Consider the following 6,626-nt stretch of genomic DNA (forward strand, 5'->3'; position numbering starts at 1 on the left):
TCTTTTGATTTTTTTTTTCCTTCCATCACTTAAAAACGTAAAACCGTTCTTAGCTCAGACTGGCCACCAGAGTGCAGTTTGCCGACCTCGTCTTAAAAATCTATTTTTAAGAGACCATGTGTATTAAACACACAGGATATGCCTCCACCATTTTTGACGATTTAAAATCATCTCTTCAAGATTTATTTGAAGCCCTGTTAGTTCCCTTTTCAATTCTTAGAGATTAAAAATAGATGTAAGATAGCCATCATCATCAATGGAATCATTTCTTATCCCTCTGCTGTGTAATTATGGAGTGTAGCCTATGCAAATGAGTAACGTTGTCGATTCTGTGTTTTTCGTCTTCCCTGGTAATCCAAAAGCCCTGACAGAATGAGTTGGACACGTCCTCGTGTAACCTGGAAATAGTTTTCCAAGAAAAATCTGTGTTTATGGTACACAGTTAACGACTAAATGAGGTTCGAAATAACCCTGAATACAAAGAAAAACTGTATTGTTACCTTATGTGAGCCCGAAAAAAAGGCTTGTGCTGTGCGTTGGTGCAGTTTGACGTGTTTCCTTTGTTCTTGATCATGCCACATTATCCTCAGGCTTCTTTTGAATACTATGCTAACAACTGTCTAAATAGATAAATAATGTGGTTGGAAAACAAAGTCCCTTTTTGGTTTTCTGTTTGCAAATAACTTGGAAATATTAAGAGGATCCCTTATAGACTGGAAATGCACTAAGAGGCTGAGCAAGGGCTTGGAAAGTTCCAGTTCGTAGAAAGTCATTTTAAAACTGGAAACAAACTTAAATCAAGACCAGACAATGCTATGGGCAATGGCTTGTTAACAGCCTATTTCTGGGCACTTTTTGTGTGATTGGTATTACGCTTTACCAAGTAAGAGACACAAAACAATGCTGCTTGTTAAGAGTGTTTCTTTTTCTCCTTTTTATCTTTCTACCTCCAATGACCGAAGCTAGTCAGAGCAGTTTTGAAGCTTCTTCCTAAAGATCAATCTGTCAGCCCCACCCTCACTGTTTCAGTTAGGCCCCCAGGCTCTCTCATCGGGGCCTTCCCTACTTCCTCTTGAATTTTGCTGAACTTCAGTCTTTCTTTCTCCCAATTTACCCTCCATCCCTCTATCAGAGATCCACCAGATCTTAGGTCCACCGGACCATCGCATTCAGGGATCCCCATCACCCACATGGACTGTGACATTCAAAACTCTGCAAGATAGAGCCAATGCCTCTGTCACCCCCTAGTTCCTGCCCCTCCTTATTTCCCAGGTACTCCATACTTCTTGTTTTAAGCTTATTTATTTTTGAAAGAGAAAGCACACACATGTTCGTGTGCAGGGGAGGAGTAGAGAGGGAGAGTGAATCCTAAGCAGGCTCCCCGCTGTCAACACAGAGCCCAACATGGGACTTGATCCCATGAACCGTGAGATCGTGATCGGAGCCGAAACCAAGAGTCAGACTCTTAACCGACTGAGCCAGGTGCCCCAGATTCTCTTCTTCTCACTTCTCTGGGATAACATCCTCTCATCTCACGTTCTTGGGCACACACAGTTCATGCCTTGGAATGTTCTTCCCTCACCTTGACCAATTGGAAGATTTCCGACAATCTTTTAAAATCATGTTCACGTCACTTATAACCTCTCCTGGAATGTCTTGAGGATGAATCACTTTCTCACCTCTCTTCTACCTAGGTACTCTGTGCATATAGTTTTCCACATCACATTGTGATGTTACCGTTTGATTGTACATCTGTATTTACTAAAAGAGGGGGCAGCTGCTTGATTCCTTGAAGTGGCTACTATTTCCTTTCCAGAACCTAGCACAGTGCCCAGAATGTGACGAACAGTCAAGAACTCTTGGTGGAATTGAACTTTAAGAAGATAGGACTTGCATACACGAAACAACCGGACAGTGAGAACAGTCCTGGAGTGCAGTGTTAAGTGGAAAGGAGGAGGAGAACTATTGTCCATTAAGCATGAGAAAGACCAGATAACTCAAATTAGAGCCTGCTGGGGACGGTTTCATGGGGGGATTTGTGTGTGGACCTGATTTGAAAAAGAAAAGGGGATGTAGAAGATATTCCTCAAAATAGTCACTGGAATCAGTAAGTTGTTGATCTGACTTTCATGATAATAGTAACAATATTAACCCACCAAGTATGTATTGAGCATTAACCATGTGCCAGGCACTGTTCTAGATACAGCACAGACCTGTTCTCTCTACAGAATATATCTGTATCTGGAAAATACCAGCAAATGAAACGAATCAGATCTTGAGTCTTAAGGAACTTGCAATCTAGTTGGGGAGAAAAACATAAATCATAACACTACAACTACGACTTTTGATGCCTTCTATGTGCCAGGCACGGTCGGTCATAGGCACTTTTCTCCTGTAATTCTATTTCATCCTTATGACACAAATGCTATAGAGCAGTAATAGGATTCCTCTTTACGAATGGATACTCAGGGTGCTCTCAGAGTGTTTTTGAGTGGTCCACCTGGGATTTGAATCTAGGACCTTCTAGTCCATATTCTTTCTGCTGTACCACTCTGCTCCTGCCTGAAGAATGAACCTCGCCTCTGTCCAAAATCCCTGGATCTCTCTCATTTGGCAATTAGTTTTAGCTGAATGGAATTTGCCATAATGACGAACCACCAGAAGGTGATGCCAGTGAAACATGGATGAAAGCCTGCAGTTAAGGTGCATCATCCCACCTAGAGGCACGGTGTTGAGGGTCAAGGATGAAAGAAATTATTTTAGGTAATTGTGAACATTAACTGTATATATATATACACACACACACACACACACATGTATACACACACACACACACACACATTTCAACATATTAAAACCGAAGATGTGGGGCACCTGGGTGGCTCAGTTGGTTAAGCATCCAATTCTTGATTTCGGTTCAGTTTGTGATGATATGGTTTGTGAGATCAAGCCCCACACTGAGCTCTGCACTGACAGCACAGAGCCTACTTGGGATTCTGTCCCTCCCTCTCTCCTCTCTCTCTCTGTCCTTCCCTGGCTCACATACACATGTGCTCTCTCTCTCTCTCTAAATAAACAAACAAATAAAAAAAAAAAACCTCTGAAGATAAAGACATAGGTTCTTACTATATACATTTGACATTGGAATAGATGTTTCAAGATCTATTCAGAGTTAAGGTCTGCTTCACAGCTCATGGAAAAAAGAAACTGTACAATGTCCTACCCAAGCTTAGATGTCATCAACTAAAATAAATAGGAGTCTACATTTCATATCAAATGTAACAAGTGTAAACAGATTGTGTTTCAAAAAGAAACATAAGAATTTCGTCAATGCGTGCCTGGCATAGACTTTGAATCTAACTGATCACTACATAACAACATCTGATAAGGCATAACTGTGACCAAAATTTAAGGATGTGTTTGGGGGCTTCACATTTAAAGCCACCTACGCCTACCTCGCATCATTCTCAAAGTAGGCCAAAATATGCAAAAACAAAGAAAAAAAGTCATAAAGATGAAGCAAGGTAAGAGGGATGACGTCTGTTCTGTTTACTTCTATTGCCTTAGTGACTAATACATCCAATGGTACAAAGGTACGTATCTGTTGAGTGATTACAGGTATAAAAAATAATTGCAGTTGCCTACTGAGCTAAGGATATACGGCGGAACCAGGTCCCGTGGTCACACTTAGCTGTAAGGAAGGCTTGAAAGCAAATATCTGGTAAAGAGTAATGAGATTGATTACCTTGCTGGGTTTAGAAAAACCACGATTCACCTTCTGGGGCTTTGCCTTCCACGATACAAGTTTCCCGTTACCAAGGAAGAGGCCAGCAGGGCAGTAGGGCTGTTGTATCACCCGGTAAGAATGTCTCCCCATCTAACAAAAGCATCCATGGATAAGAGCTGATCCCCAGCTGCCAAGGGAAACGGAATAAGGCTAGTTAAACGATTCCATGAAGCCAACCCGTGTCTGCAAAGCAGAGAATTATAATGCAAGAACAGAACCAGATTGGAGTTGGGAAGATTACCATCTCTCTGTTACTGCCGCCCGTGAAGCAGGAACTACCCATGGCCTCAGGTACTGGTTGGTCTCCATCACTTGCCTCCGCCTTTTGCTGGGTCGGCTCCCTTCTCCCCGGAGGCCTCCCCTCAAAGTGCCAGACTGCATTCTCTTGGGGCCACGTCCAATAAGAAAAAGGCCCTACCTGACCCCGATTCAAGTCTCAAAAGAACTCTCTCACTGGTTCAGAAAAGGCATTTGCCAGTTTCTGTCAATATGGCCGTCATTGCCAATTTCAAGCTTCAAACGGGAGGTCACCTGAGGTGAAGCCGGGAAGAAACGTGAGGAGGCAAATCATCATAGTATTTCTACCGTACAGATGCATCAGAGACAAAAATGACCCCAAGAGCAGAGCTAACAGTAAAATATAAAACGACGAGGAAGTGATGAGTTTGGGGTATTGGTTACCTGTGTTTTTAACATAATTCTTTCATCGGAAGTTTTATGATTTAATTTTTAATAATTGCCGCGTCTAACAACTGACTAAGAAGGTTCCTGAACAGTGAACAACTGGCTTTGATGAGCCAGGATGAGCCAGCTTCAACACAACCACTCTTTTTTAGGTGGACTCTTTCCCTCTGTGATTTCTTTCTCTCACTAGCAAATCTCTTATCCAGAAATTCCTGCCTGTTCTTCTATTGGTTCCCCAACGCCAATGTTATCAGAAAGCAACAAAATAATTACTTGTTTGCTCATTTCCACCAGCAATCAAAGAAAAACAAATTTAGTGAATAATAATGTTTTAGCAAAGACTTTTTTTTTTAATGTCTATTTGCTTTTGAGAGAGAGAGAGAGAGAGAGAGAGGGAGAGAGAGAGAGAGAGAGAGAGAGAGAGAGAGAGTATGTGAGCAGGCAAGGGGCACAGAGAGGAAGACACAGAATCCGAAACAGGCTCCAGGCTCTGAGCTGTCAGCACAGAGCCTGTCGTGGGGCTCGAACTCACAAACCGTGAGATCATGACCTGGGCCCAATTTGGACACTTAACCAACTGGGCCACCCAGGCGCCCCTGTTTTAGCAAAGACTTTTAATCACACAATTCCAGACTTCCGTCCACTGCTACCTGTGGTGATGTGAACAATTTCATGTATTACTTGGTACAGAGTAAGCCAATGTATTCATTACTACTACTGCATAACAAGCTACTACAGGTATAGCAGCTTAAAATAATATGCATTTATTATTTCACAGTTTTATAAGCCAGAAGTCTAGGTGGGCTTGACTGGGCTTCTCTGCTTAGGGTCTCACAAGGGCAAAATCCAGATACAGGCCTCTTACCTGGAGGCTCTGGAGAAAAAATCATCTTGCGAGGTATTCAGTTTCTGGCAGCTATCGGATCGAGGTCCCACTTAACTTTTCTGGCTGTTGACCAGGGATCGCTCTCAGCTCCTGGAGGCCACTCTGGTCTTAGGCACGGCACGCAGCCCCCTTGCCAAGCCAACATCCACCCCGCTTTGAATCCCTCTTGCTACCAGCTGGAGAAAAGTCTGCTTTTAAAAAGGTTAAGCTCGGGGCGCCTGGGTGGCGCAGTCGGTTAAGCGTCCGACTTCAGCCAGGTCACGATCTCGCGGTCCGGGAGTTGGAGCCCCGCGTCGGGCTCTGGGCTGATGGCTCGGAGCCTGGAGCCTGTTTCCGATCCTGTGTCTCCCTCTCTCTCTGACCCTCCCCCGTTCATGCTCTGTCTCTCTCTGTCCCAAAAATAAATAAAAAACGTTGAAAAAAAAATTAAAAAAAATAAAATAAAATAAAAAGGTTAAGCTCAGATGGAGAATCTCCCTTTGGCTACAACATAGCATAATCATAGGCATGATGACCCATCATATTCACAGTCCTGGAGATCAAAGTGGGAAATCTTGAGGGCCCACTTTAGGATTCGGCCCACCATAGCCAACAAGACTCTTTTGGAAATCAATTTCGCAACAAGCGTGCTGTGTCTTTTCAATATTTGTTCTGAGTTCAACACTCATTCCTTACTGGGAAATATGTAAACAGTACTAAGGCATTTACAAACGTTTCGCTTTTGTTTATAATTTAAAACTACTCTATAATACTCGAAAAGTAAGTTTATAAAGACTCTCCAAAATACGCTATGATAGTTACACATAATAATAAGCAAGATTTAAAAGTTTATATACACTTGCTACGGGGGGCGCCTGGGTAGCTCAGTCGGCCAGCATCCCACTCTTGATTTCGGTTCAGGTCATGATCTCACGGTTTGTGGTACCCAGCCCCGCATCTGCACAGATACGCCGGAGCCTGCTGGGGATTCTCTCCCTCCCTCTCTCAAAATAAATAAAAACCCAACAACTTATGTGGATTATGCAACTGAACCATAGAGAGCAAATAAACAACATTACCTGCCCCAAAATATTTCATATTAAGGTGAAAAAAGACCCAATTCTGTGTACATCTAACCAAAAACAAGGGAGAATGCATGCAATGCAATAATTCAGGAGGGAAAAAAAGCCAATAAAACCATTAGAATGCAGGGACGCCTGGCTGGCTCAGTCGGTGGAGGGCACGACTCTTGATCTCGGGGTCGTTGAGCTGGAGACCCTCATTGGGTGT

The sequence above is a fragment of the Prionailurus bengalensis genome, chromosome D4 (assembly GCF_016509475.1).
Source record: "Prionailurus bengalensis isolate Pbe53 chromosome D4, Fcat_Pben_1.1_paternal_pri, whole genome shotgun sequence".
NCBI lineage: Eukaryota > Metazoa > Chordata > Mammalia > Carnivora > Felidae > Prionailurus > Prionailurus bengalensis.